The 24,656-nt window shown below is 38.3% G+C and overlaps 1 non-coding gene and 86 pseudogenes across 1 annotated transcript; all 87 read right to left on the reverse strand.

Annotated features, from left to right (window-relative positions):
- Positions 1–52: 52 nt before the first annotated feature.
- On the reverse strand, positions 53–171 carry LOC149660738 (5S ribosomal RNA; annotated as a pseudogene).
- A 122-nt stretch (positions 172–293) lies between these two features.
- Positions 294–396, reverse strand: LOC149660739 (5S ribosomal RNA; annotated as a pseudogene).
- Positions 397–533: 137 nt separating this feature from the next.
- Positions 534–652, reverse strand: LOC149660740 (5S ribosomal RNA; annotated as a pseudogene).
- A 362-nt stretch (positions 653–1,014) lies between these two features.
- Positions 1,015–1,133, reverse strand: LOC149660741 (5S ribosomal RNA; annotated as a pseudogene).
- A 122-nt stretch (positions 1,134–1,255) lies between these two features.
- On the reverse strand, positions 1,256–1,374 carry LOC149660742 (5S ribosomal RNA; annotated as a pseudogene).
- Positions 1,375–1,496: 122 nt separating this feature from the next.
- On the reverse strand, positions 1,497–1,615 carry LOC149660743 (5S ribosomal RNA; annotated as a pseudogene).
- A 122-nt stretch (positions 1,616–1,737) lies between these two features.
- On the reverse strand, positions 1,738–1,840 carry LOC149660744 (5S ribosomal RNA; annotated as a pseudogene).
- A 137-nt stretch (positions 1,841–1,977) lies between these two features.
- Positions 1,978–2,096, reverse strand: LOC149660745 (5S ribosomal RNA; annotated as a pseudogene).
- A 122-nt stretch (positions 2,097–2,218) lies between these two features.
- LOC149660746 (5S ribosomal RNA) lies at positions 2,219–2,321 on the reverse strand (annotated as a pseudogene).
- A 137-nt stretch (positions 2,322–2,458) lies between these two features.
- LOC149660747 (5S ribosomal RNA) lies at positions 2,459–2,577 on the reverse strand (annotated as a pseudogene).
- A 362-nt stretch (positions 2,578–2,939) lies between these two features.
- LOC149660748 (5S ribosomal RNA) lies at positions 2,940–3,058 on the reverse strand (annotated as a pseudogene).
- A 122-nt stretch (positions 3,059–3,180) lies between these two features.
- LOC149660749 (5S ribosomal RNA) lies at positions 3,181–3,299 on the reverse strand (annotated as a pseudogene).
- A 122-nt stretch (positions 3,300–3,421) lies between these two features.
- On the reverse strand, positions 3,422–3,524 carry LOC149660750 (5S ribosomal RNA; annotated as a pseudogene).
- A 137-nt stretch (positions 3,525–3,661) lies between these two features.
- On the reverse strand, positions 3,662–3,780 carry LOC149660751 (5S ribosomal RNA; annotated as a pseudogene).
- A 122-nt stretch (positions 3,781–3,902) lies between these two features.
- On the reverse strand, positions 3,903–4,005 carry LOC149660752 (5S ribosomal RNA; annotated as a pseudogene).
- A 137-nt stretch (positions 4,006–4,142) lies between these two features.
- On the reverse strand, positions 4,143–4,261 carry LOC149660753 (5S ribosomal RNA; annotated as a pseudogene).
- Positions 4,262–4,623: 362 nt separating this feature from the next.
- On the reverse strand, positions 4,624–4,742 carry LOC149660754 (5S ribosomal RNA; annotated as a pseudogene).
- Positions 4,743–4,863: 121 nt separating this feature from the next.
- Positions 4,864–4,983, reverse strand: LOC149660755 (5S ribosomal RNA; annotated as a pseudogene).
- A 122-nt stretch (positions 4,984–5,105) lies between these two features.
- Positions 5,106–5,208, reverse strand: LOC149660756 (5S ribosomal RNA; annotated as a pseudogene).
- Positions 5,209–5,345: 137 nt separating this feature from the next.
- Positions 5,346–5,464, reverse strand: LOC149660757 (5S ribosomal RNA; annotated as a pseudogene).
- Positions 5,465–5,586: 122 nt separating this feature from the next.
- LOC149660758 (5S ribosomal RNA) lies at positions 5,587–5,705 on the reverse strand (annotated as a pseudogene).
- A 122-nt stretch (positions 5,706–5,827) lies between these two features.
- On the reverse strand, positions 5,828–5,930 carry LOC149660759 (5S ribosomal RNA; annotated as a pseudogene).
- Positions 5,931–6,067: 137 nt separating this feature from the next.
- Positions 6,068–6,186, reverse strand: LOC149660760 (5S ribosomal RNA; annotated as a pseudogene).
- Positions 6,187–6,308: 122 nt separating this feature from the next.
- Positions 6,309–6,411, reverse strand: LOC149660761 (5S ribosomal RNA; annotated as a pseudogene).
- A 137-nt stretch (positions 6,412–6,548) lies between these two features.
- LOC149660762 (5S ribosomal RNA) lies at positions 6,549–6,667 on the reverse strand (annotated as a pseudogene).
- Positions 6,668–6,789: 122 nt separating this feature from the next.
- On the reverse strand, positions 6,790–6,892 carry LOC149660763 (5S ribosomal RNA; annotated as a pseudogene).
- Positions 6,893–7,030: 138 nt separating this feature from the next.
- On the reverse strand, positions 7,031–7,149 carry LOC149660764 (5S ribosomal RNA; annotated as a pseudogene).
- A 347-nt stretch (positions 7,150–7,496) lies between these two features.
- Positions 7,497–7,599, reverse strand: LOC149660765 (5S ribosomal RNA; annotated as a pseudogene).
- Positions 7,600–7,736: 137 nt separating this feature from the next.
- On the reverse strand, positions 7,737–7,855 carry LOC149660766 (5S ribosomal RNA; annotated as a pseudogene).
- Positions 7,856–7,977: 122 nt separating this feature from the next.
- LOC149660767 (5S ribosomal RNA) lies at positions 7,978–8,080 on the reverse strand (annotated as a pseudogene).
- A 137-nt stretch (positions 8,081–8,217) lies between these two features.
- Positions 8,218–8,336, reverse strand: LOC149660768 (5S ribosomal RNA; annotated as a pseudogene).
- A 122-nt stretch (positions 8,337–8,458) lies between these two features.
- Positions 8,459–8,561, reverse strand: LOC149660769 (5S ribosomal RNA; annotated as a pseudogene).
- A 138-nt stretch (positions 8,562–8,699) lies between these two features.
- Positions 8,700–8,818, reverse strand: LOC149660770 (5S ribosomal RNA; annotated as a pseudogene).
- Positions 8,819–8,940: 122 nt separating this feature from the next.
- LOC149660771 (5S ribosomal RNA) lies at positions 8,941–9,043 on the reverse strand (annotated as a pseudogene).
- Positions 9,044–9,165: 122 nt separating this feature from the next.
- Positions 9,166–9,268, reverse strand: LOC149660772 (5S ribosomal RNA; annotated as a pseudogene).
- A 137-nt stretch (positions 9,269–9,405) lies between these two features.
- Positions 9,406–9,524, reverse strand: LOC149660773 (5S ribosomal RNA; annotated as a pseudogene).
- A 122-nt stretch (positions 9,525–9,646) lies between these two features.
- LOC149660774 (5S ribosomal RNA) lies at positions 9,647–9,749 on the reverse strand (annotated as a pseudogene).
- Positions 9,750–9,887: 138 nt separating this feature from the next.
- On the reverse strand, positions 9,888–10,006 carry LOC149660775 (5S ribosomal RNA; annotated as a pseudogene).
- A 122-nt stretch (positions 10,007–10,128) lies between these two features.
- LOC149660776 (5S ribosomal RNA) lies at positions 10,129–10,231 on the reverse strand (annotated as a pseudogene).
- A 122-nt stretch (positions 10,232–10,353) lies between these two features.
- LOC149660777 (5S ribosomal RNA) lies at positions 10,354–10,456 on the reverse strand (annotated as a pseudogene).
- A 137-nt stretch (positions 10,457–10,593) lies between these two features.
- LOC149660778 (5S ribosomal RNA) lies at positions 10,594–10,712 on the reverse strand (annotated as a pseudogene).
- Positions 10,713–10,834: 122 nt separating this feature from the next.
- LOC149660779 (5S ribosomal RNA) lies at positions 10,835–10,937 on the reverse strand (annotated as a pseudogene).
- Positions 10,938–11,075: 138 nt separating this feature from the next.
- Positions 11,076–11,194, reverse strand: LOC149660780 (5S ribosomal RNA; annotated as a pseudogene).
- Positions 11,195–11,316: 122 nt separating this feature from the next.
- Positions 11,317–11,419, reverse strand: LOC149660781 (5S ribosomal RNA; annotated as a pseudogene).
- A 122-nt stretch (positions 11,420–11,541) lies between these two features.
- Positions 11,542–11,644, reverse strand: LOC149660782 (5S ribosomal RNA; annotated as a pseudogene).
- Positions 11,645–11,781: 137 nt separating this feature from the next.
- LOC149660783 (5S ribosomal RNA) lies at positions 11,782–11,900 on the reverse strand (annotated as a pseudogene).
- Positions 11,901–12,022: 122 nt separating this feature from the next.
- LOC149660784 (5S ribosomal RNA) lies at positions 12,023–12,125 on the reverse strand (annotated as a pseudogene).
- A 138-nt stretch (positions 12,126–12,263) lies between these two features.
- LOC149660785 (5S ribosomal RNA) lies at positions 12,264–12,382 on the reverse strand (annotated as a pseudogene).
- Positions 12,383–12,504: 122 nt separating this feature from the next.
- On the reverse strand, positions 12,505–12,607 carry LOC149660786 (5S ribosomal RNA; annotated as a pseudogene).
- Positions 12,608–12,729: 122 nt separating this feature from the next.
- On the reverse strand, positions 12,730–12,832 carry LOC149660787 (5S ribosomal RNA; annotated as a pseudogene).
- A 137-nt stretch (positions 12,833–12,969) lies between these two features.
- LOC149660788 (5S ribosomal RNA) lies at positions 12,970–13,088 on the reverse strand (annotated as a pseudogene).
- A 122-nt stretch (positions 13,089–13,210) lies between these two features.
- On the reverse strand, positions 13,211–13,313 carry LOC149660789 (5S ribosomal RNA; annotated as a pseudogene).
- A 137-nt stretch (positions 13,314–13,450) lies between these two features.
- On the reverse strand, positions 13,451–13,569 carry LOC149660790 (5S ribosomal RNA; annotated as a pseudogene).
- Positions 13,570–13,930: 361 nt separating this feature from the next.
- Positions 13,931–14,049, reverse strand: LOC149660791 (5S ribosomal RNA; annotated as a pseudogene).
- Positions 14,050–14,411: 362 nt separating this feature from the next.
- On the reverse strand, positions 14,412–14,530 carry LOC149660792 (5S ribosomal RNA; annotated as a pseudogene).
- Positions 14,531–14,652: 122 nt separating this feature from the next.
- On the reverse strand, positions 14,653–14,755 carry LOC149660793 (5S ribosomal RNA; annotated as a pseudogene).
- Positions 14,756–14,877: 122 nt separating this feature from the next.
- On the reverse strand, positions 14,878–14,980 carry LOC149660794 (5S ribosomal RNA; annotated as a pseudogene).
- A 136-nt stretch (positions 14,981–15,116) lies between these two features.
- Positions 15,117–15,235, reverse strand: LOC149660795 (5S ribosomal RNA; annotated as a pseudogene).
- Positions 15,236–15,356: 121 nt separating this feature from the next.
- Positions 15,357–15,459, reverse strand: LOC149660796 (5S ribosomal RNA; annotated as a pseudogene).
- A 134-nt stretch (positions 15,460–15,593) lies between these two features.
- LOC149660797 (5S ribosomal RNA) lies at positions 15,594–15,712 on the reverse strand (annotated as a pseudogene).
- A 347-nt stretch (positions 15,713–16,059) lies between these two features.
- Positions 16,060–16,162, reverse strand: LOC149660798 (5S ribosomal RNA; annotated as a pseudogene).
- Positions 16,163–16,284: 122 nt separating this feature from the next.
- On the reverse strand, positions 16,285–16,387 carry LOC149660799 (5S ribosomal RNA; annotated as a pseudogene).
- A 137-nt stretch (positions 16,388–16,524) lies between these two features.
- LOC149660800 (5S ribosomal RNA) lies at positions 16,525–16,643 on the reverse strand (annotated as a pseudogene).
- Positions 16,644–16,765: 122 nt separating this feature from the next.
- Positions 16,766–16,868, reverse strand: LOC149660801 (5S ribosomal RNA; annotated as a pseudogene).
- A 137-nt stretch (positions 16,869–17,005) lies between these two features.
- LOC149660802 (5S ribosomal RNA) lies at positions 17,006–17,124 on the reverse strand (annotated as a pseudogene).
- A 361-nt stretch (positions 17,125–17,485) lies between these two features.
- LOC149660803 (5S ribosomal RNA) lies at positions 17,486–17,604 on the reverse strand (annotated as a pseudogene).
- Positions 17,605–17,966: 362 nt separating this feature from the next.
- LOC149660804 (5S ribosomal RNA) lies at positions 17,967–18,085 on the reverse strand (annotated as a pseudogene).
- Positions 18,086–18,207: 122 nt separating this feature from the next.
- On the reverse strand, positions 18,208–18,310 carry LOC149660805 (5S ribosomal RNA; annotated as a pseudogene).
- Positions 18,311–18,432: 122 nt separating this feature from the next.
- LOC149660806 (5S ribosomal RNA) lies at positions 18,433–18,535 on the reverse strand (annotated as a pseudogene).
- A 136-nt stretch (positions 18,536–18,671) lies between these two features.
- On the reverse strand, positions 18,672–18,790 carry LOC149660807 (5S ribosomal RNA; annotated as a pseudogene).
- A 122-nt stretch (positions 18,791–18,912) lies between these two features.
- On the reverse strand, positions 18,913–19,015 carry LOC149660808 (5S ribosomal RNA; annotated as a pseudogene).
- A 134-nt stretch (positions 19,016–19,149) lies between these two features.
- Positions 19,150–19,268, reverse strand: LOC149660809 (5S ribosomal RNA; annotated as a pseudogene).
- Positions 19,269–19,629: 361 nt separating this feature from the next.
- LOC149660810 (5S ribosomal RNA) lies at positions 19,630–19,748 on the reverse strand (annotated as a pseudogene).
- Positions 19,749–19,870: 122 nt separating this feature from the next.
- Positions 19,871–19,973, reverse strand: LOC149660811 (5S ribosomal RNA; annotated as a pseudogene).
- Positions 19,974–20,109: 136 nt separating this feature from the next.
- On the reverse strand, positions 20,110–20,228 carry LOC149660812 (5S ribosomal RNA; annotated as a pseudogene).
- A 453-nt stretch (positions 20,229–20,681) lies between these two features.
- On the reverse strand, positions 20,682–20,800 carry LOC149660813 (5S ribosomal RNA; annotated as a pseudogene).
- Positions 20,801–21,161: 361 nt separating this feature from the next.
- On the reverse strand, positions 21,162–21,280 carry LOC149660814 (5S ribosomal RNA; annotated as a pseudogene).
- Positions 21,281–21,640: 360 nt separating this feature from the next.
- LOC149660815 (5S ribosomal RNA) lies at positions 21,641–21,759 on the reverse strand. The gene has a single exon (XR_016369477.1). It is a non-coding gene; the product is annotated as a 5S ribosomal RNA (ribosomal RNA).
- Positions 21,760–22,120: 361 nt separating this feature from the next.
- On the reverse strand, positions 22,121–22,239 carry LOC149660816 (5S ribosomal RNA; annotated as a pseudogene).
- A 362-nt stretch (positions 22,240–22,601) lies between these two features.
- LOC149660817 (5S ribosomal RNA) lies at positions 22,602–22,720 on the reverse strand (annotated as a pseudogene).
- Positions 22,721–23,082: 362 nt separating this feature from the next.
- LOC149660818 (5S ribosomal RNA) lies at positions 23,083–23,201 on the reverse strand (annotated as a pseudogene).
- A 122-nt stretch (positions 23,202–23,323) lies between these two features.
- Positions 23,324–23,426, reverse strand: LOC149660819 (5S ribosomal RNA; annotated as a pseudogene).
- Positions 23,427–23,563: 137 nt separating this feature from the next.
- LOC149660820 (5S ribosomal RNA) lies at positions 23,564–23,682 on the reverse strand (annotated as a pseudogene).
- Positions 23,683–23,803: 121 nt separating this feature from the next.
- Positions 23,804–23,906, reverse strand: LOC149660821 (5S ribosomal RNA; annotated as a pseudogene).
- Positions 23,907–24,044: 138 nt separating this feature from the next.
- LOC149660822 (5S ribosomal RNA) lies at positions 24,045–24,163 on the reverse strand (annotated as a pseudogene).
- A 120-nt stretch (positions 24,164–24,283) lies between these two features.
- On the reverse strand, positions 24,284–24,386 carry LOC149660823 (5S ribosomal RNA; annotated as a pseudogene).
- Positions 24,387–24,522: 136 nt separating this feature from the next.
- Positions 24,523–24,641, reverse strand: LOC149660824 (5S ribosomal RNA; annotated as a pseudogene).
- Between the last annotated feature and the right edge of the window lie 15 nt (positions 24,642–24,656).

Here is a 24,656-nt window from a genome sequence, read left to right on the forward strand (position 1 = left end):
GTTTGCTTTTTACATATTTATTAAAATTTAAAAGAGGAAAAAAAAGTGAAAAAGCCAACGGCACGCAGTGTTCCTAAGTGGTTTCCCTCCAAAGTAATGACTGCGCTCGACGCTGCTTAACTTCGGTTATCGGACGAGAACCGGTGTATTCAGCGTGACATGGCCGTTGCCGAGAGTGCTAGTTAATAATTTGAATTTAATTAACCTTCATCTTTATAAAACAATAACAAAAAGAAGATATGTTTGCTTTTTTCATATCTGGTGGAATTTGAAAGAGGAAACAAAAGTGAAAAAGCCAACGGCACGCAGTATTTCCAAGTACTGTATGCGCTCGACGCTGCTTAACTTCGGTGATCGGACGTGAACCGGTGTTTTCAGCGTGATATGGCCGTTGCCGAGAGTGCTAGTTAATAATTCGAATTTAAATTAAGTGAGACCAATTAACCTTCATCATTTTAAAACAATAACAAAAAGAAAACGTGTTTGCTTTTTTCATATCTATTAAAATTTAAAAGAGGAAAAAAAAGTGAAAAAGCCAACGGCACGCAGTGTTCCTAAGTGGTCTCCCTCCCAAGTAATGACTGCGCTCGACGCTGCTTAACTTCGGTTATCGGACGAGAACCGGTGTATTCAGCGTGATATTGCCGTTGCCGAGAGTGCTAGTTAATAATTTGAATTTAATTAACCTTCATCTTTATAAAACAATAACAAAAAGAAGATATGTTTGCTTTTTTCATATCTGGTGGAATTTGAAAGAGGAAACAATAGTGAAAAAGCCAACGGCACGCAGTATTCCCAAGTACTGTATGCGCTCGACGCTGCTTACCTTCGGTGATCGGACGTGAACCGGTGTTTTCAGAGTGATATGGCCGTTGCCGAGAGTGCTAGTTAATAATTCGAATTTAAATTAAGTGAGACCAATTAACCTTCATCATTTTAAAACAATAACAAAAAGAAAACCTGTTTGCTTTTTACATATCTATTAAAATTTAAAAGAAGAAAAAAAAGTGAAAAAGCCAACGGCACGCAGTGTTCCTAAGTGGTCTCCCTCCCAAGTAATGACTGCGCTCGACGCTGCTTAACTTCGGTTATCGGACGAGAACCGGTGTATTCAGCGTGATATGGCCGTTGCCGAGAATGCTAGTTAATAATTTGAATTTAATTGACCTTCATCTTTATAAAACAATAACAAAAAGAAGATATGTTTGCTTTTTTCATATCTGGTGGAATTTAAAAGAGGAAACAAAAGTGAAAAAGCAAACGGCACGCAGTGTTCCTAAGTGGTCTCCCTCCCAAGTAATGACTGCGCCCGACGCTGCTTAACTTCGGTTATCGGACGAGAACCGGTGTATTCAGCGTGATATGGCCGTTGCCGAGAATGCTAGTTAATAATTTGAAATTAATTAACTTTCTTCTTTATAAAACAATAACAAAAAGAAGATATGTTTGCTTTTTTCATATCTGGTGGAATTTAAAAGAGGAAACAAAAGTGAAAAAGCAAACGGCACGCAGTGTTCCTAAGTGGTCTCCCTCCCAAGTAATGACTGCGCCCGACGCTGCTTAACTTCGGTTATCGGACGAGAACCGGTGTATTCAGCGTGATATGGCCGTTGCCGAGAATGCTAGTTAATAATTTGAAATTAATTAACTTTCTTCTTTATAAAACAATAACAAAAAGAAGATATGTTTGCTTTTTTCATATCTGGTGGAATTTAAAAGAGGAAACAAAAGTGAAAAAGCAAACGGCACGCAGTATTCCCAAGTACTGTATGCGCTCGACGCTGCTTAACTTCGGTGATCGGACGTGAACCGGTGTTTTCAGCGTGATATGGCCGTTGCCGAGAGTGCTAGTTAATAATTCGAATTTAAATTAAGTGAGACAAATTAACCTTCATCATTTTAAAACAATAACAAAAAGAAAACCTGTTTGCTTTTTACATATTTATTAAAATTTAAAAGAGGAAAAAAAAGTGAAAAAGCCAACGGCACGCAGTGTTCCTAAGTGGTTTCCCTCCAAAGTAATGACTGCGCTCGACGCTGCTTAACTTCGGTTATCGGACGAGAACCGGTGTATTCAGCGTGACATGGCCGTTGCCGAGAGTGCTAGTTAATAATTTGAATTTAATTAACCTTCATCTTTATAAAACAATAACAAAAAGAAGATATGTTTGCTTTTTTCATATCTGGTGGAATTTGAAAGAGGAAACAAAAGTGAAAAAGCCAACGGCACGCAGTATTTCCAAGTACTGTATGCGCTCGACGCTGCTTAACTTCGGTGATCGGACGTGAACCGGTGTTTTCAGCGTGATATGGCCGTTGCCGAGAGTGCTAGTTAATAATTCGAATTTAAATTAAGTGAGACCAATTAACCTTCATCATTTTAAAACAATAACAAAAAGAAAACGTGTTTGCTTTTTTCATATCTATTAAAATTTAAAAGAGGAAAAAAAAGTGAAAAAGCCAACGGCACGCAGTGTTCCTAAGTGGTCTCCCTCCCAAGTAATGACTGCGCTCGACGCTGCTTAACTTCGGTTATCGGACGAGAACCGGTGTATTCAGCGTGATATTGCCGTTGCCGAGAGTGCTAGTTAATAATTTGAATTTAATTAACCTTCATCTTTATAAAACAATAACAAAAAGAAGATATGTTTGCTTTTTTCATATCTGGTGGAATTTGAAAGAGGAAACAATAGTGAAAAAGCCAACGGCACGCAGTATTCCCAAGTACTGTATGCGCTCGACGCTGCTTACCTTCGGTGATCGGACGTGAACCGGTGTTTTCAGAGTGATATGGCCGTTGCCGAGAGTGCTAGTTAATAATTCGAATTTAAATTAAGTGAGACCAATTAACCTTCATCATTTTAAAACAATAACAAAAAGAAAACCTGTTTGCTTTTTACATATCTATTAAAATTTAAAAGAAGAAAAAAAAGTGAAAAAGCCAACGGCACGCAGTGTTCCTAAGTGGTCTCCCTCCCAAGTAATGACTGCGCTCGACGCTGCTTAACTTCGGTTATCGGACGAGAACCGGTGTATTCAGCGTGATATGGCCGTTGCCGAGAATGCTAGTTAATAATTTGAATTTAATTAACCTTCATCTTTATAAAACAATAACAAAAAGAAGATATGTTTGCTTTTTTCATATCTGGTGGAATTTAAAAGAGGAAACAAAAGTGAAAAAGCAAACGGCACGCAGTGTTCCTAAGTGGTCTCCCTCCCAAGTAATGACTGCGCCCGACGCTGCTTAACTTCGGTTATCGGACGAGAACCGGTGTATTCAGCGTGATATGGCCGTTGCCGAGAATGCTAGTTAATAATTTGAAATTAATTAACTTTCTTCTTTATAAAACAATAACAAAAAGAAGATATGTTTGCTTTTTTCATATCTGGTGGAATTTAAAAGAGGAAACAAAAGTGAAAAAGCAAACGGCACGCAGTATTCCCAAGTACTGTATGCGCTCGACGCTGCTTAACTTCGGTGATCGGACGTGAACCGGTGTTTTCAGCGTGATATGGCCGTTGCCGAGAGTGCTAGTTAATAATTCGAATTTAAATTAAGTGAGACAAATTAACCTTCATCATTTTAAAACAATAACAAAAAGAAAACCTGTTTGCTTTTTACATATTTATTAAAATTTAAAAGAGGAAAAAAAAGTGAAAAAGCCAACGGCACGCAGTGTTCCTAAGTGGTTTCCCTCCAAAGTAATGACTGCGCTCGACGCTGCTTAACTTCGGTTATCGGACGAGAACCGGTGTATTCAGCGTGACATGGCCGTTGCCGAGAGTGCTAGTTAATAATTTGAATTTAATTAACCTTCATCTTTATAAAACAATAACAAAAAGAAGATATGTTTGCTTTTTTCATATCTGGTGGAATTTGAAAGAGGAAACAAAAGTGAAAAAGCCAACGGCACGCAGTATTTCCAAGTACTGTATGCGCTCGACGCTGCTTAACTTCGGTGATCGGACGTGAACCGGTGTTTTCAGCGTGATATGGCCGTTGCCGAGAGTGCTAGTTAATAATTCGAATTTAAATTAAGTGAGACCAATTAACCTTCATCATTTTAAAACAATAAAAAAAAGAAAACGTGTTTGCTTTTTTCATATCTATTAAAATTTAAAAGAGGAAAAAAAAGTGAAAAAGCCAACGGCACGCAGTGTTCCTAAGTGGTCTCCCTCCCAAGTAATGACTGCGCTCGACGCTGCTTAACTTCGGTTATCGGACGAGAACCGGTGTATTCAGCGTGATATTGCCGTTGCCGAGACTGCTAGTTAATAATTTGAATTTATTTAACCTTCATCTTTATAAAACAATAACAAAAAGAAGATATGTTTGCTTTTTTCATATCTGGTGGAATTTGAAAGAGGAAACAATAGTGAAAAAGCCAACGGCACGCAGTATTCCCAAGTACTGTATGCGCTCGACGCTGCTTACCTTCGGTGATCGGACGTGAACCGGTGTTTTCAGAGTGATATGGCCGTTGCCGAGAGTGCTAGTTAATAATTCGAATTTAAATTAAGTGAGACAAACTAACCTTCATCATTTTAAAACAATAACAAAAAGAAAACCTGTTTGCTTTTTACATATCTATTAAAATTTAAAAGAGGAAAAAAAAGTGAAAAAGCCAACGGCACGCAGTGTTCCTAAGTGGTCTCCCTCCCAAGTAATGACTGCGCTCGACGCTGCTTAACTTCGGTTATCGGACGAGAACCGGTGTATTCAGCGTGATATGGCCGTTGCCGAGAATGCTAGTTAATAATTTGAATTTAATTAACCTTCATCTTTATAAAACAATAACAAAAAGAAGATATGTTTGCTTTTTTCATATCGGGTGGAATTTAAAAGAGGAAAAAAAAGTGAAAACGCTAACGGCACGCAGTGTTCCTAAGTGGTCGCCCTCCCAAGTACTGACTGTGCTCGACGCTGCTTAACTTCGGTTATCGGACGAGAACCGGTGTATTCAGCGTGATATGGCCGTTGCAGAGAGTGCTAGTTAATAATTTGAATTTAATTAACCTTCATCTTTATAAAACAATAACAAAAAGAAGATATTTTTGCTTTTTTCATATCTGGTGGAATTTGAAAGAGGAAACAAAAGTGAAAAAGCCAACGGCACGCAGTATTCCCAAGTACTGTATGCGCTCGACGCTGCTTAACTTCGGTGATCGGACGTGAACCGGTGTTTTCAGCGTGATATGGCCGTTGCCGAGAGTGCTAGTTAATAATTCGAATTTAAATTAAGTGAGACAAACTAACCTTCATCATTTTAAAACAATAACAAAAAGAAAACCTGTTTGCTTTTTACATATCTATTAAAATTTAAAAGAGGAAAAAAAAGTGAAAAAGCCAACGGCACGCAGTGTTCCTAAGTGGTCTCCCTCCCAAGTAATGACTGCGCTCGACGCTGCTTAACTTCGGTTATCGGACGAGAACCGGTGTATTCAGCGTGATATGGCCGTTGCCGAGAATGCTAGTTAATAATTTGAATTTAATTAACCTTCATCTTTATAAAACAATAACAAAAAGAAGATATGTTTGCTTTTTTCATATCGGGTGGAATTTAAAAGAGGAAAAAAAAGTGAAAACGCTAACGGCACGCAGTGTTCCTAAGTGGTCGCCCTCCCAAGTACTGACTGTGCTCGACGCTGCTTAACTTCGGTTATCGGACGAGAACCGGTGTATTCAGCGTGATATGGCCGTTGCCGAGAGTGCTAGTTAATAATTTGAATTTAATTAACCTTCATCTTTATAAAACAATAACAAAAAGAAGATACGTTTGCTTTTTTCATATCTTTTGTAATTTAAAAGAGGAAACAAAAGTGAAAAAGCCAACGGCACGCAGTATACCCAAGTACTGTATGCGCTCGACGCTGCTTAACTTCGGTGATCGGACGTGAACCGGTGTTTTCAGCGTGATATGGCCGTTGCCGAGAGTGCTAGTTAATAATTCGAATTTAAATTAAGTGAGACAAATTAACCTTCATCATTTTAAAACAATAACAAAAAGAAAACATGTTTGCTTTTTTCATATCTATTAAAATTTAAAAGAGGAAAAAAAAGTGAAAAAGCCAACGGCACGCAGTGTTCCTAAGTGGTCTCCCTCCCAAGTAGTGACCGCGCTCGACGCTGCTTAACTCCGGTTATCGGACGAGAACCGGTGTATTCAGCGTGATATAGCCGTTGCCGAGAATGCTAGTTAAAAATTTGAATTTAATTAACTTTCTTCTTTATAAAACAATAACAAAAAGAAGATATGTTTGCTTTTTTCATATCTGGTGGAATTTAAAAGAGGAAACAAAAGTGAAAAAGCAAACGGCACGCAGTATTCCCAAGTACTGTATGCGCTCGACGCTGCTTAACTTCGGTGATCGGACGTGAACCGGTGTTTTCAGCGTGATATGGCCGTTGCCGAGAGTGCTAGTTAATAATTCGAATTTAAATTAAGTGAGAAAAATTAACCTTCATCATTTTAAAACAATAACAAAAAGAAAACGTGTTTGCTTTTTTCATATCTATTAAAATTTAAAAGAGGAAAAAAAAGTGAAAAAGCCAACGGCACGCAGTGTTCCTAAGTGGTCTCCCTCCCAAGTACTGACTGCGCTCGACGCTTCTTAACTTCGGTTATCGGACGAGAACCGGTGTATTCAGCGTGTTATGGCCGTTGCCGAGAGTGCTGGTTAATAATTTGAATTAAATTAACTTTCATCTTTATAAAACAATAACAAAAAGAAGATATGTTTGCTTTTTTCATATCTGGTGGAACTTAAAAGAGGAAACAAAAGTGAAAAAGCCAACGGCACGCAGTATTCCCAAGTACTGTATGCGCTCGACGCTGCTTAACTTCGGTGATCGGACGAGAACCGGTGTTTTCAGCGTGATATGGCCGTTGCCGAGAGTGCTAGTTAATAATTCGAATTTAAATTAAGTGAGACAAATTAACCTTCATCTTTATAAAACAATAACAAAAAGAAGATATGTTTGCTTTTTTCATATCGGGTGGAATTTAAAAGAGGAAAAAAAAACTGAAAACGCTAACGGGACGCAGTGTTCCTAAGTGGTCGCCCTCCCAAGTACTGACTGTGCTCGACGCTGCTTAACTTCGGTTATCGGACGAGAACCGGTGTATTCAGCGTGATATGGCCGTTGCCGAGAGTGCTAGTTAATAATTTGAATTTAATTAACCTTCATTTTTATAAAACAATTACAAAAAGAAGATACGTTTGCTTTTTTCATATCTATTGTAATTTAAAAGAGGAAACAAAAGTGAAAAAGCCAACGGCACGCAGTATACCCAAGTACTGTATGCGCTCGACGCTGAATAACTTCGGTGATCGGACGAGAACCGGTGTTTTCAGCGTGATATAGCCGTTGCCGAGAATGCTAGTTAATAATTTGAATTTAATTAACCTTCATCTTTATAAAACAATAACAAAAAGAAGATACGTTTGCTTTTTTCATATCTTTTGTAATTTAAAAGAGGAAACAAAAGTGAAAAAGCCAACGGCACGCAGTATACCCAAGTACTGTATGCGCTCGACGCTGCTTAACTTCGGTGATCGGACGTGAACCGGTGTTTTCAGCGTGATATGGCCGTTGCCGAGAGTGCTAGTTAATAATTCGAATTTAAATTAAGTGAGACAAATTAACCTTCATCATTTTAAAACAATAACAAAAAGAAAACATGTTTGCTTTTTTCATATCTATTAAAATTTAAAAGAGGAAAAAAAAGTGAAAAAGCCAACGGCACGCAGTGTTCCTAAGTGGTCTCCCTCCCAAGTAGTGACCGCGCTCGACGCTGCTTAACTCCGGTTATCGGACGAGAACCGGTGTATTCAGCGTGATATAGCCGTTGCCGAGAATGCTAGTTAAAAATTTGAATTTAATTAACTTTCTTCTTTATAAAACAATAACAAAAAGAAGATATGTTTGCTTTTTTCATATCTGGTGGAATTTAAAAGAGGAAACAAAAGTGAAAAAGCAAACGGCACGCAGTATTCCCAAGTACTGTATGCGCTCGACGCTGCTTAACTTCGGTGATCGGACGTGAACCGGTGTTTTCAGCGTGATATGGCCGTTGCCGAGAGTGCTAGTTAATAATTCGAATTTAAATTAAGTGAGAAAAATTAACCTTCATCATTTTAAAACAATAACAAAAAGAAAACGTGTTTGCTTTTTTCATATCTATTAAAATTTAAAAGAGGAAAAAAAAGTGAAAAAGCCAACGGCACGCAGTGTTCCTAAGTGGTCTCCCTCCCAAGTACTGACTGCGCTCGACGCTTCTTAACTTCGGTTATCGGACGAGAACCGGTGTATTCAGCGTGTTATGGCCGTTGCCGAGAGTGCTGGTTAATAATTTGAATTAAATTAACTTTCATCTTTATAAAACAATAACAAAAAGAAGATATGTTTGCTTTTTTCATATCTGGTGGAACTTAAAAGAGGAAACAAAAGTGAAAAAGCCAACGGCACGCAGTATTCCCAAGTACTGTATGCGCTCGACGCTGCTTAACTTCGGTGATCGGACGAGAACCGGTGTTTTCAGCGTGATATGGCCGTTGCCGAGAGTGCTAGTTAATAATTCGAATTTAAATTAAGTGAGACAAATTAACCTTCATCTTTATAAAACAATAACAAAAAGAAGATATGTTTGCTTTTTTCATATCGGGTGGAATTTAAAAGAGGAAAAAAAAAGTGAAAACGCTAACGGGACGCAGTGTTCCTAAGTGGTCGCCCTCCCAAGTACTGACTGTGCTCGACGCTGCTTAACTTCGGTTATCGGACGAGAACCGGTGTATTCAGCGTGATATGGCCGTTGCCGAGAGTGCTAGTTAATAATTTGAATTTAATTAACCTTCATTTTTATAAAACAATTACAAAAAGAAGATACGTTTGCTTTTTTCATATCTATTGTAATTTAAAAGAGGAAACAAAAGTGAAAAAGCCAACGGCACGCAGTATACCCAAGTACTGTATGCGCTCGACGCTGCTTAACTTCGGTGATCGGACGAGAACCGGTGTTTTCAGCGTGATATAGCCGTTGCCGAGAATGCTAGTTAATAATTTGAATTTAATTAACTTTCTTCTTTATAAAACAATAACAAAAAGAAGATATGTTTGCTTTTTTCATATCTGGTGGAATTTAAAAGAGGAAACAAAAGTGAAAAAGCAAACGGCACGCAGTATTCCCAAGTACTGTATGCGCTCGACGCTGCTTAACTTCGGTGATCGGACGTGAACCGGTGTTTTCAGCGTGATATGGCCGTTGCCGAGAGTGCTAGTTAATAATTCGAATTTAAATTAAGTGAGAAAAATTAACCTTCATCATTTTAAAACAATAACAAAAAGAAAACGTGTTTGCTTTTTTCATATCTATTAAAATTTAAAAGAGGAAAAAAAAGTGAAAAAGCCAACGGCACGCAGTGTTCCTAAGTGGTCTCCCTCCCAAGTACTGACTGCGCTCGACGCTTCTTAACTTCGGTTATCGGACGAGAACCGGTGTATTCAGCGTGTTATGGCCGTTGCCGAGAGTGCTGGTTAATAATTTGAATTAAATTAACTTTCATCTTTATAAAACAATAACAAAAAGAAGATATGTTTGCTTTTTTCATATCTGGTGGAACTTAAAAGAGGAAACAAAAGTGAAAAAGCCAACGGCACGCAGTATTCCCAAGTACTGTATGCGCTCGACGCTGCTTAACTTCGGTGATCGGACGAGAACCGGTGTTTTCAGCGTGATATGGCCGTTGCCGAGAGTGCTAGTTAATAATTCGAATTTAAATTAAGTGAGACAAATTAACCTTCATCTTTATAAAACAATAACAAAAAGAAGATATGTTTGCTTTTTTCATATCGGGTGGAATTTAAAAGAGGAAAAAAAAAGTGAAAACGCTAACGGGACGCAGTGTTCCTAAGTGGTCGCCCTCCCAAGTACTGACTGTGCTCGACGCTGCTTAACTTCGGTTATCGGACGAGAACCGGTGTATTCAGCGTGATATGGCCGTTGCCGAGAGTGCTAGTTAATAATTTGAATTTAATTAACCTTCATTTTTATAAAACAATTACAAAAAGAAGATACGTTTGCTTTTTTCATATCTATTGTAATTTAAAAGAGGAAACAAAAGTGAAAAAGCCAACGGCACGCAGTATACCCAAGTACTGTATGCGCTCGACGCTGCTTAACTTCGGTGATCGGACGAGAACCGGTGTTTTCAGCGTGATATAGCCGTTGCCGAGAATGCTAGTTAATAATTTGAATTTAATTAACTTTCTTCTTTATAAAACAATAACAAAAAGAAGATATGTTTGCTTTTTTCATATCTGGTGGAATTTAAAAGAGGAAACAAAAGTGAAAAAGCAAACGGCACGCAGTATTCCCAAGTACTGTATGCGCTCGACGCTGCTTAACTTCGGTGATCGGACGTGAACCGGTGTTTTCAGCGTGATATGGCCGTTGCCGAGAGTGCTAGTTAATAATTCGAATTTAAATTAAGTGAGAAAAATTAACCTTCATCATTTTAAAACAATAACAAAAAGAAAACGTGTTTGCTTTTTTCATATCTATTAAAATTTAAAAGAGGAAAAAAAAGTGAAAAAGCCAACGGCACGCAGTGTTCCTAAGTGGTCTCCCTCCCAAGTACTGACTGCGCTCGACGCTTCTTAACTTCGGTTATCGGACGAGAACCGGTGTATTCAGCGTGTTATGGCCGTTGCCGAGAGTGCTGGTTAATAATTTGAATTAAATTAACTTTCATCTTTATAAAACAATAACAAAAAGAAGATATGTTTGCTTTTTTCATATCTGGTGGAACTTAAAAGAGGAAACAAAAGTGAAAAAGCCAACGGCACGCAGTATTCCCAAGTACTGTATGCGCTCGACGCTGCTTAACTTCGGTGATCGGACGAGAACCGGTGTTTTCAGCGTGATATGGCCGTTGCCGAGAGTGCTAGTTAATAATTCGAATTTAAATTAAGTGAGACAAATTAACCTTCATCTTTATAAAACAATAACAAAAAGAAGATATGTTTGCTTTTTTCATATCGGGTGGAATTTAAAAGAGGAAAAAAAAAGTGAAAACGCTAACGGGACGCAGTGTTCCTAAGTGGTCGCCCTCCCAAGTACTGACTGTGCTCGACGCTGCTTAACTTCGGTTATCGGACGAGAACCGGTGTATTCAGCGTGATATGGCCGTTGCCGAGAGTGCTAGTTAATAATTTGAATTTAATTAACCTTCATTTTTATAAAACAATTACAAAAAGAAGATACGTTTGCTTTTTTCATATCTATTGTAATTTAAAAGAGGAAACAAAAGTGAAAAAGCCAACGGCACGCAGTATACCCAAGTACTGTATGCGCTCGACGCTGCTTAACTTCGGTGATCGGACGAGAACCGGTGTTTTCAGCGTGATATAGCCGTTGCCGAGAATGCTAGTTAATAATTTGAATTTAATTAACTTTCTTCTTTATAAAACAATAACAAAAAGAAGATATGTTTGCTTTTTTCATATCTGGTGGAATTTAAAAGAGGAAACAAAAGTGAAAAAGCAAACGGCACGCAGTATTCCCAAGTACTGTATGCGCTCGACGCTGCTTAACTTCGGTGATCGGACGTGAACCGGTGTTTTCAGCGTGATATGGCCGTTGCCGAGAGTGCTAGTTAATAATTCGAATTTAAATTAAGTGAGAAAAATTAACCTTCATCATTTTAAAACAATAACAAAAAGAAAACGTGTTTGCTTTTTTCATATCTATTAAAATTTAAAAGAGGAAAAAAAAGTGAAAAAGCCAACGGCACGCAGTGTTCCTAAGTGGTCTCCCTCCCAAGTACTGACTGCGCTCGACGCTTCTTAACTTCGGTTATCGGACGAGAACCGGTGTATTCAGCGTGTTATGGCCGTTGCCGAGAGTGCTGGTTAATAATTTGAATTAAATTAACTTTCATCTTTATAAAACAATAACAAAAAGAAGATATGTTTGCTTTTTTCATATCTGGTGGAACTTAAAAGAGGAAACAAAAGTGAAAAAGCCAACGGCACGCAGTATTCCCAAGTACTGTATGCGCTCGACGCTGCTTAACTTCGGTGATCGGACGAGAACCGGTGTTTTCAGCGTGATATGGCCGTTGCCGAGAGTGCTAGTTAATAATTCGAATTTAAATTAAGTGAGACAAATTAACCTTCATCTTTATAAAACAATAACAAAAAGAAGATATGTTTGCTTTTTTCATATCGGGTGGAATTTAAAAGAGGAAAAAAAAAGTGAAAACGCTAACGGGACGCAGTGTTCCTAAGTGGTCGCCCTCCCAAGTACTGACTGTGCTCGACGCTGCTTAACTTCGGTTATCGGACGAGAACCGGTGTATTCAGCGTGATATGGCCGTTGCCGAGAGTGCTAGTTAATAATTTGAATTTAATTAACCTTCATTTTTATAAAACAATTACAAAAAGAAGATACGTTTGCTTTTTTCATATCTATTGTAATTTAAAAGAGGAAACAAAAGTGAAAAAGCCAACGGCACGCAGTATACCCAAGTACTGTATGCGCTCGACGCTGCTTAACTTCGGTGATCGGACGAGAACCGGTGTTTTCAGCGTGATATAGCCGTTGCCGAGAATGCTAGTTAATAATTTGAATTTAATTAACTTTCTTCTTTATAAAACAATAACAAAAAGAAGATATGTTTGCTTTTTTCATATCTGGTGGAATTTAAAAGAGGAAACAAAAGTGAAAAAGCAAACGGCACGCAGTATTCCCAAGTACTGTATGCGCTCGACGCTGCTTAACTTCGGTGATCGGACGTGAACCGGTGTTTTCAGCGTGATATGGCCGTTGCCGAGAGTGCTAGTTAATAATTCGAATTTAAATTAAGTGAGAAAAATTAACCTTCATCATTTTAAAACAATAACAAAAAGAAAACGTGTTTGCTTTTTTCATATCTATTAAAATTTAAAAGAGGAAAAAAAAGTGAAAAAGCCAACGGCACGCAGTGTTCCTAAGTGGTCTCCCTCCCAAGTACTGACTGCGCTCGACGCTTCTTAACTTCGGTTATCGGACGAGAACCGGTGTATTCAGCGTGTTATGGCCGTTGCCGAGAGTGCTGGTTAATAATTTGAATTAAATTAACTTTCATCTTTATAAAACAATAACAAAAAGAAGATATGTTTGCTTTTTTCATATCTGGTGGAACTTAAAAGAGGAAACAAAAGTGAAAAAGCCAACGGCACGCAGTATTCCCAAGTACTGTATGCGCTCGACGCTGCTTAACTTCGGTGATCGGACGAGAACCGGTGTTTTCAGCGTGATATGGCCGTTGCCGAGAGTGCTAGTTAATAATTCGAATTTAAATTAAGTGAGACAAATTAACCTTCATCTTTATAAAACAATAACAAAAAGAAGATATGTTTGCTTTTTTCATATCGGGTGGAATTTAAAAGAGGAAAAAAAAGTGAAAACGCTAACGGCACGCAGTGTTCCTAAGTGGTCGCCCTCCCAAGTACTGACTGTGCTCGACGCTGCTTAACTTCGGTTATCGGACGAGAACCGGTGTATTCAGCGTGATATGGCCGTTGCCGAGAGTGCTAGTTAATAATTTGAATTTAATTAACCTTCATTTTTATAAAACAATTACAAAAAGAAGATACGTTTGCTTTTTTCATATCTATTGTAATTTAAAAGAGGAAACAAAAGTGAAAAAGCCAACGGCATGCAGTATACCCAAGTACTGTATGCGCTCGACGCTGCTTAACTTCGGTGATCGGACGAGAACCGGTGTTTTCAGCGTGATATGGCCGTTGCCGAGAGTGCTAGTTAATAATTCGAATTTAAATTAAGTGAGACAAATTAACCTTCATCATTTTAAAACAATAACAAAAAGAAAACATGTTTGCTTTTTTCATATCTATTAAAATTTAAAAGAGGAAAAAAAGTGAAAAAGCCAACGGCACGCAGTGTTCTTAAGTGGTCTCGCTCCCAAGTAGTGACTGCGCTCGACGCTGCTTAACTTCGGTTATCGGACGAGAACCGAAGTATTCAGCGTGATATGGCCGTTGCCGAGAGTGCTAGTTAATAATTTGAATTTAATTAACTTTCATCTTTATAAAACAATATCAAAAAAGAAGATATGTTTGCTTTCTTCATATCTGGTGGAATTTATAAGAGGAAACAAAAGTGAAAAACCAAACGGCACGCAGTATTCCCAAGTACTGTATGCGCTCGACGCTGCTTAACTTCGGTGATCGGACGTGAACCGGTGTTTTCGGCGTGATATGGCCGTTGCCGAGAGTGCTAGTTAATAATTCGAATTTAAATTAAGTGAGACAAATTAACCTTCATCTTTATAAAACCATAACAAAAAGAGGATATGTTTGCTTTTTTCATATCGGGTGGAATTTAAAAGAGGAAAAAAAGTGAAAAAGCCAACGGCACGCAGTGTTCCTAAGTGGTCTCCCTCCCAAGTAGTGACTGCGCTCGACGCTGCTTAACTTCGGTTATCGGACGAGAACCGGTGTTTTCAGCGTGATATGGCCGTTGCCGAGAGTGCTAGTTAATAATTTTAATTTAATTAACTTTCATCTTTATAAAACAATAACAAAAAGAAGATATGTTTGCTTTTTTCATATCGGGTGGAATTTAAAAGAGGAAACAAAAGTGAAAAAGAAAACGGCACGCAGTATTCCCAAGTACTGACTGCGCTCGACGCTGCTTAACTTCGGTGATCGGACGAGAACCGGTGTTTTCAGCGTGATATAGCCGTTGCCGAGAATGCTAGTTAATAATTTGAATTTAATTAACTTTCTTCTTTATAAAACAATAACAAAAAGAAGATATGTTTGCTTTTTTCATATCTGGTGGAATTTAAAAGAGGAAACAAAAGTGAAAAAGCAAACGGCACGCAGTATTCCCAAGTACTGTATGCGCTCGACGCTGCTTAACTTCGGTGATCGGACGTGAACCGGTGTTTTCAGCGTGATATGGCCGTTGCCGAGAGTGCTAGTTAATAATTCGAATTTAAATTAAGTGAGAAAAATTAACCTTCATCATTTTAAAACAATAACAAAAAGAAAACGTGTTTGCTTTTTTCATATCTATTAAAATTTAAAAGAGGAAAAAAAGTGAAAAAGCCAACGGCACGCAGTGTTCCTAAGTGGTCTCCCTCCCAAGTACTGACTGCGCTCGACGCTTCTTAACTTCGGTTATCGGACGAGAACCGGTGTATTCAGCGTGTTATGGCCGTTGCCGAGAGTGCTGGTTAATAATTTGAATTAAATTAACTATCATCTTTATAAAACAATAACAAAAAGAAGATATGTTTGCTTTTTTCATATCTGGTGGAACTTAAAAGAGGAAACAAAAGTGAAAAAGCAACGGCACGCAGTATTCCCAAGTACTGTATGCGCTCGACGCTGCTTAACTTCGGTGATCGGACGAGAACCGGTGTTTTCAGCGTGATATGGCCGTTGCCGAGAGTGCTAGTTAATAATTCGAATTTAAATTAAGTGAGACAAATTAACCTTCATCTTTATAAAACAATAACAAAAAGATATGTTTGCTTTTTTCATATCGGGTGGAATTTAAAAGAGGAAAAAAAAGTGAAAACGCTAACGGCACGCAGTGTTCCTAAGTGGTCGCCCTCCCAAGTACTGACTGTGCTCGACGCTGCTTAACTTCGGTTATCGGACGAGAACCAGTGTATTCAGCGTGATATGGCCGTTGCCGAGAGTGCTAGTTAATAATTTGAATTTAATTAACCTTCATTTTTATAAAACAATTACAAAAAGAAGATACGTTTGCTTTTTTCATATCTATTGTAATTTAAAAGAGGAAACAAAAGTGAAAAAGCCAACGGCATGCAGTATACCCAAGTACTGTATGCGCTCGACGCTGCTTAACTTCGGTGATCGGACGAGAACCGGTGTATTCAGCGTGATATGGCCGTTGCCGAGAGTGCTAGTTAATAATTTGAATTTAATTAACCTTCATTTTTATAAAACAATTACAAAAAGAAGATACGTTTGCTTTTTTCATATCTATTGTAATTTAAAAGAGGAAACAAAAGTGAAAAAGCCAACGGCACGCAGTATACCCAAGTACTGTATGCGCTCGACGCTGCTTAACTTCGGTGATCGGACGAGAACCGGTGTTTTCAGCGTGATATAGCCGTTGCCGAGAATGCTAGTTAATAATTTGAATTTAATTAACTTTCTTCTTTATAAAACAATAACAAAAAGAAGATATGTTTGCTTTTTTCATATCTGGTGGAATTTAAAAGAGGAAACAAAAGTGAAAAAGCAAACGGCACGCAGTATTCCCAAGTACTGTATGCGCTCGACGCTGCTTAACTTCGGTGATCGGACGTGAACCGGTGTTTTCAGCGTGATATGGCCGTTGCCGAGAGTGCTAGTTAATAATTCGAATTTAAATTAAGTGAGAAAAATTAACCTTCATCATTTTAAAACAATAACAAAAAGAAAACGTGTTTGCTTTTTTCATATCTATTAAAATTTAAAAGAGGAAAAAAAAGTGAAAAAGCCAACGGCACGCAGTGTTCCTAAGTGGTCTCCCTCCCAAGTACTGACTGCGCTCGACGCTTCTTAACTTCGGTTATCGGACGAGAACCGGTGTATTCAGCGTGTTATGGCCGTTGCCGAGAGTGCTGGTTAATAATTTGAATTAAATTAACTTTCATCTTTATAAAACAATAACAAAAAGAAGATATGTTTGCTTTTTTCATATCTGGTGGAACTTAAAAGAGGAAACAAAAGTGAAAAAGCCAACGGCACGCAGTATTCCCAAGTACTGTATGCGCTCGACGCTGCTTAACTTCGGTGATCGGACGAGAACCGGTGTTTTCAGCGTGATATGGCCGTTGCCGAGAGTGCTAGTTAATAATTCGAATTTAAATTAAGTGAGACAAATTAACCTTCATCTTTATAAAACAATAACAAAAAGAAGATATGTTTGCTTTTTTCATATCGGGTGGAATTTAAAAGAGGAAAAAAAAGTGAAAACGCTAACGGCACGCAGTGTTCCTAAGTGGTCGCCCTCCCAAGTACTGACTGTGCTCGACGCTGCTTAACTTCGGTTATCGGACGAGAACCGGTGTATTCAGCGTGATATGGCCGTTGCCGAGAGTGCTAGTTAATAATTTGAATTTAATTAACCTTCATTTTTATAAAACAATTACAAAAAGAAGATACGTTTGCTTTTTTCATATCTATTGTAATTTAAAAGAGGAAACAAAAGTGAAAAAGCCAACGGCATGCAGTATACCCAAGTACTGTATGCGCTCGACGCTGCTTAACTTCGGTGATCGGACGAGAACCGGTGTTTTCAGCGTGATATGGCCGTTGCCGAGAGTGCTAGTTAATAATTCGAATTTAAATTAAGTGAGACAAATTAACCTTCATCATTTTAAAACAATAACAAAAAGAAAACATGTTTGCTTTTTTCATATCTATTAAAATTTAAAAGAGGAAAAAAAGTGAAAAAGCCAACGGCACGCAGTGTTCTTAAGTGGTCTCGCTCCCAAGTAGTGACTGCGCTCGACGCTGCTTAACTTCGGTTATCGGACGAGAACCGAAGTATTCAGCGTGATATGGCCGTTGCCGAGAGTGCTAGTTAATAATTTGAATTTAATTAACTTTCATCTTTATAAAACAATATCAAAAAAGAAGATATGTTTGCTTTCTTCATATCTGGTGGAATTTATAAGAGGAAACAAAAGTGAAAAACCAAACGGCACGCAGTATTCCCAAGTACTGTATGCGCTCGACGCTGCTTAACTTCGGTGATCGGACGTGAACCGGTGTTTTCGGCGTGATATGGCCGTTGCCGAGAGTGCTAGTTAATAATTCGAATTTAAATTAAGTGAGACAAATTAACCTTCATCTTTATAAAACCATAACAAAAAGAGGATATGTTTGCTTTTTTCATATCGGGTGGAATTTAAAAGAGGAAAAAAAGTGAAAAAGCCAACGGCACGCAGTGTTCCTAAGTGGTCTCCCTCCCAAGTAGTGACTGCGCTCGACGCTGCTTAACTTCGGTTATCGGACGAGAACCGGTGTTTTCAGCGTGATATGGCCGTTGCCGAGAGTGCTAGTTAATAATTTTAATTTAATTAACTTTCATCTTTATAAAACAATAACAAAAAGAAGATATGTTTGCTTTTTTCATATCGGGTGGAATTTAAAAGAGGAAACAAAAGTGAAAAAGAAAACGGCACGCAGTATTCCCAAGTACTGACTGCGCTCGACGCTGCTTAACTTCGGTGATCGGACGAGAACCGGTGTTTTCAGCGTGATATAGCCGTTGCCGAGAATGCTAGTTAATAATTTGAATTTAATTAACTTTCTTCTTTATAAAACAATAACAAAAAGAAGATATGTTTGCTTTTTTCATATCTGGTGGAATTTAAAAGAGGAAACAAAAGTGAAAAAGCAAACGGCACGCAGTATTCCCAAGTACTGTATGCGCTCGACGCTGCTTAACTTCGGTGATCGGACGTGAACCGGTGTTTTCAGCGTGATATGGCCGTTGCCGAGAGTGCTAGTTAATAATTCGAATTTAAATTAAGTGAGAAAAATTAACCTTCATCATTTTAAAACAATAACAAAAAGAAAACGTGTTTGCTTTTTTCATATCTATTAAAATTTAAAAGAGGAAAAAAAGTGAAAAAGCCAACGGCACGCAGTGTTCCTAAGTGGTCTCCCTCCCAAGTACTGACTGCGCTCGACGCTTCTTAACTTCGGTTATCGGACGAGAACCGGTGTATTCAGCGTGTTATGGCCGTTGCCGAGAGTGCTGGTTAATAATTTGAATTAAATTAACTATCATCTTTATAAAACAATAACAAAAAGAAGATATGTTTGCTTTTTTCATATCTGGTGGAACTTAAAAGAGGAAACAAAAGTGAAAAAGCCAACGGCACGCAGTATTCCCAAGTACTGTATGCGCTCGACGCTGCTTAACTTCGGTGATCGGACGAGAACCGGTGTTTTCAGCGTGATATGGCCGTTGCCGAGAGTGCTAGTTAATAATTCGAATTTAAATTAAGTGAGACAAATTAACCTTCATCTTTATAAAACAATAACAAAAAGATATGTTTGCTTTTTTCATATCGGGTGGAATTTAAAAGAGGAAAAAAAAGTGAAAACGCTAACGGCACGCAGTGTTCCTAAGTGGTCGCCCTCCCAAGTACTGACTGTGCTCGACGCTGCTTAACTTCGGTTATCGGACGAGAACCAGTGTATTCAGCGTGATATGGCCGTTGCCGAGAGTGCTAGTTAATAATTTGAATTTAATTAACCTTCATTTTTATAAAACAATTACAAAAAGAAGATACGTTTGCTTTTTTCATATCTATTGTAATTTAAAAGAGGAAACAAAAGTGAAAAAGCCAACGGCATGCAGTATACCCAAGTACTGTATGCGCTCGACGCTGCTTAACTTCGGTGATCGGACGAGAACCGGTGTTTTCAGCGTGATATGGCCGTTGCCGAGAGTGCTAGTTAATAATTCGAATTTAAATTAAGTGAGACAAATTAACCTTCATCTTTATAAAACCATAACAAAAAGAGGATATGTTTGCTTTTTTCATATCGGGTGGAATTTAAAAGAGGAAAAAAAGTGAAAAAGCCAACGGCACGCAGTGTTCCTAAGTGGTCTCCCTCCCAAGTAGTGACTGCGCTCGACGCTGCTTAACTTCGGTTATCGGACGAGAACCGGTGTTTTCAGCGTGATATGGCCGTTGCCGAGAGTGCTAGTTAATAATTTTAATTTAATTAACTTTCATCTTTATAAAACAATAACAAAAAGAAGATATGTTTGCTTTTTTCATATCGGGTGGAATTTAAAAGAGGAAACAAAAGTGAAAAAGAAAACGGCACGCAGTATTCCCAAGTACTGACTGCGCTCGACGCTGCTTTACTTCGGTGATCGGACGTGAACCGGTGTTATCAGCGTGATATGGCCGTTGCCGAGAGTGCTAGTTAATAATTCGAATTTAAATTAAGTGAGACAAATTAACCTTCATCATTTTAAAACAATAACAAAAAGAAAACGTGTTTGCTTTTTCATATCTATTAAAATTTAAAAGAGGAAAAAAAAGTGAAAAAGCCAACGGCACGCAGTGTTCTTAAGTGATCTCGCTCCCAAGTAGTGACTGCGCTCGACGCTGCTTAACTTCGGTTATCGGACGAGAACCGGTGTATTCAGCGTGATATGGCCGTTGCCGAAAATGCTAGTTATTAATTTGAATTTAATTAACTTTCTTCTTTATAAAACAATAACAAAAAGAAGATATGTTTGCTTTTTTCATATCTGGTGGAATTTAAAAGAGGAAACAAAAGTGAAAAAGCCAACGGCACGCAGTATTCCCAAGTACTGTATGCGCTCGACGCTGCTTAACTTCGGTGATCGGACGATAACCGGTGTTTTCAGCGTGATATGGCCGTTGCACGCAGTATTCCCAAGTACTGACAGCGCTCGACGCTGCTAACGTCGGCGGTCGGACGAGAACCGGTGTTCTCAGCGTGATATGGCCGTTGCCGAGAGTGCTAGATAATAATTCGAATTTAAATTAAGTGAGACAAATTAACCTTCATCTTTTTAAAACAATAACAAAAAGAAAATATGTTTGCTTTTTTTATATCTATTGGAATTTAAAAGAGGAAAAAAAAGTGAAAAAGGTAACGGCACGCAGTGTTCCTAAGTGGTCGCCCTCCCAAGTACTGACTGCGCTTGACGCTGCTTAACTTCGGTTATCGGACGAGAACCGGTGTATTCAGCGTGATATGGCCGTTGCCGAGAGTGCTAGTTAATAATTTGATTTAATTAACCTTCATCTTTATAAAACAATAACAAAAAGAAGATACGTTTGCTTTTTTCATATCTTTTGCAATTTAAAAGAGGAAACAAAAGTGAAAAAGCCAACGGCACGCAGTATACCCAAGTACTGTATGCGCTCGACGCTGCTTAACTTCGTTGATCGGACGTGAACCGGTGTTTTCAGCGTGATATGGCCGTTGCCGAGAGTGCTAGTTAATAATTCGAATTTAATATAAGTGAGACAAATTAACCTTCATCATTTTAAAACAATAACAAAAAGAAAACATGTTTGCTTTTTTCATATCTATTAAAATTTAAAAGAGGAAAAAAAAGTGAAAAAGCCAACGGCACGCAGTGTTCCTAAGTGGTCTCCCTCCCAAGTACTGACTGCGCTCAACACTTCTTAACTTCGGTTATCGGACGAGAACCAGTGTGTTCAGCGTGTTATGGCCGTTGCCGAGAGTGCTAGTTAATAATTTGAATTAAATTAACTTTCATCTTTATAAAATAATAACAAAAAGAAGATATGTTTCCTTTTTTCATATTTGGTGGAATTTGAAAGAGGAAACAAAAGTGAAAAAGCTACGGGAAGCAGTATTCCCAAGTACTGTATGCGCTCGACGCTGCTAAACTTCGGTTATCGGACGAGAACCGGTGTATTCAGCGTGATATGGCCGTTGCCAAGAGTGCTAGGTAATAATTCGAATTTAAATTAAGTGAGACAAATTAACCTTCATCATTTTTAAACAATAACAAAAAAAACATGTTTGCTTTTTTTCATATCTATTAAAATTTAAAAGAGGAAAAAAAAGTGAAAAAGCCAACGGCACGCAGTGTTCCTAAGTGGTCTCCCTCCCAAGTACTGACTGCGCTCGACGCTGCTTAACTTCGGTGATCGGACGAGAACCGGTGTATTCAGCGTGATATGGCCGTTGCCGAGAGTGCTAGTTAATAATTTTAATTTAATTAACTTTCATCTTTATAAAACAATAACAAAAAGAAGATATGTTTGCTTTTTTCATATTTGGTGGAATTTGAAAGAGGAAACAAAAGTGAAAAAGCCAACGGCACGCAGTATTCCCAAGTACTGTATGCGCTCGACGCTGCTAAACTTCGGTTATCGGACGAGAACCGGTGTATTCAGCGTGATATGGCCGTTGCCGAGAGTGCTAGGTAATAATTCGAATTTAAATTAAGTGATTCAAATTAACCATCATCTATTTAAAACAATAACAAAAAGAAAATAAGTTTGCTTTTTTCAAATCTATTGGAATTTAAAAGAGGAAAAAAAGCGAAAAAGCCAACGGCACGCAGTGTTCCTAAGTGGTCTCCCTCCCAAGTACTGACTGCGCTCGACGCAGCTTAACTTCGGTTATCGGACGAGAACCGGTGTATTCAGCGTGATATGGCCGTTGCCGAGAGTGCTAGTAAATAATTTGAATTTAATTAACTTTCATCTATATAAAACAATAACAAAATGAAGATATGTGTGCTTTTTTCAAATCGGGTGGAATTTAAAAGAGGAAACAAAAGTGAAAAAGCCAACGGCATGCAGTATACCCAAGTACTGTATGCGCTCGACGCTGCTTAACTTCGGTGATCGGACGAGAACCGGTGTTTTCAGCGTGATATGGCCGTTGCCGAGAGTGCTAGTTAATAATTCGAATTTAAATTAAGTGAGACAAATTAACCTTCATCATTTTAAAACAATAACAAAAAGAAAACATGTTTGCTTTTTTCATATCTATTAAAATTTAAAAGAGGAAAAAAAAGTGAAAAAGCCAACGGCACGCAGTGTTCTTAAGTGGTCTCGCTCCCAAGTAGTGACTGCGCTCGACGCTGCTTAACTTCGGTTATCGGACGAGAACCGGAGTATTCAGCGTGATATGGCCGTTGCCGAGAGTGCTAGTTAATAATTTGAATTTAATTAACTTTCATCTTTATAAAACAATATCAAAAAAGAAGATATGTTTGCTTTCTTCATATCTGGTGGAATTTATAAGAGGAAACAAAAGTGAAAAACCAAACGGCACGCAGTATTCCCAAGTACTGTATGCGCTCGACGCTGCTTAACTTCGGTGATCGGACGTGAACCGGTGTTTTCGGCGTGATATGGCCGTTGCCGAGAGTGCTAGTTAATAATTCGAATTTAAATTAAGTGAGACAAATTAACCTTCATCTTTATAAAACCATAACAAAAAGAGGATATGTTTGCTTTTTTCATATCGGGTGGAATTTAAAAGAGGAAAAAAAGTGAAAAAGCCAACGGCACGCAGTGTTCCTAAGTGGTCTCCCTCCCAAGTAGTGACTGCGCTCGACGCTGCTTAACTTCGGTTATCGGACGAGAACCGGTGTTTTCAGCGTGATATGGCCGTTGCCGAGAGTGCTAGTTAATAATTTTAATTTAATTAACTTTCATCTTTATAAAACAATAACAAAAAGAAGATATGTTTGCTTTTTTCATATCGGGTGGAATTTAAAAGAGGAAACAAAAGTGAAAAAGAAAACGGCACGCAGTATTCCCAAGTACTGACTGCGCTCGACGCTGCTTAACTTCGGCGATCGGACGTGAACCGGTGTTTTCAGCGTGATATGGCCGTTGCCGAGAGTGCTAGTTAATAATTCGAATTTAAATTAAGTGAGACAAATTAACCTTCATCATTTTAAAACAATAACAAAAAGAAAACATGTTTGCTTTTTTCATATCTATTAAAATTTAAAAGAGGAAAAAAAAGTGAAAAAGCTAGCGGCACGCAGTGTTCCTAAGTGGTCTCCCTCCCAAGTAATGACTGCGCTCGACGCTGCTTAACTTCGGTTATCGTACGAGAACCGGTGTATTCAGCGTGATATGGCCGTTGCCGAGAGTGCTAGTTAATAATTTGAATTTAATTAACTTTCATCATTATAAAACAATAACAAAAAGAAGATATGTTTGCTTTTTTCATATCGGGTGGAATGTAAAAGAGGAAACAAAAGGGAAAAACCAACGGCACGCAGTATTCCCAAGTACTGTATGCGCTCGACGCTGCTTAACTTCGGTGATCGGACGAGAACCGGTGTTTTCAGCGTGATATGACCGTTGCCTAGAGTGCTAGTTAATAATTCGAATTTAAATTAAGTGAGACAAATTAACCTTCATCTTTATAAAACAATAACAAAAAGAAGATATGTTTGCTTTTTTCATATCGGGTGGAATTTAAAAGAGGAAAAAAAAAGTGAAAACGCTAACGGCACGCAGTGTTCCTAAGTGGTCGCCCTCCCAAGTACTGACTGTGCTCGACGCTGCTTAACTTCGGTTATCGGACGAGAACCGGTGTATTCAGCGTGTTATGGCCGTTGCCGAGAGTGCTAGTTAATAATTTTAATTTAATTAACTTTCATCTTTATAAAACAATAAAAAAAGAAGATATGTTTGCTTTCTCATATCGGGTGGAATTTAAAAGAGGAAACAAAAGTGAAAAAGCCAACGGCACGCAGTATTCCCAAGTACTGACTGCGCTCGACGCTGCTTAACTTCGGCGATCGGACGTGAACCGGTGTTTTCAGCGTGATATGGCCGTTGCCGAGAGTGCTAGTTAATAATTCGAATTTAAATTAAGTGAGACAAATTAACCTTCATCATTTTAAAACAATAACAAAAAGAAAACGTGTTTGCTTTTTCATATCTATTAAAATTTAAAAGAGGAAAAAAAAGTGAAAAAGCCAACGGCACGCAGTGTTCTTAAGTGGTCTCGCTCCCAAGTAGTGACTGCGCTCGACGCTGCTTAACTTCGGTTATCGGACGAGAACCGGTGTATTCAGCGTGATATGGCCGTTGCCGAAAATGCTAGTTAT

Source organism: Phalangium opilio, unplaced genomic scaffold, assembly GCF_054372755.1.
Source record: "Phalangium opilio isolate 3A_F unplaced genomic scaffold, DU_Popi_V2 ptg000070l_1, whole genome shotgun sequence".
Lineage (NCBI taxonomy): Eukaryota > Metazoa > Arthropoda > Arachnida > Opiliones > Phalangiidae > Phalangium > Phalangium opilio.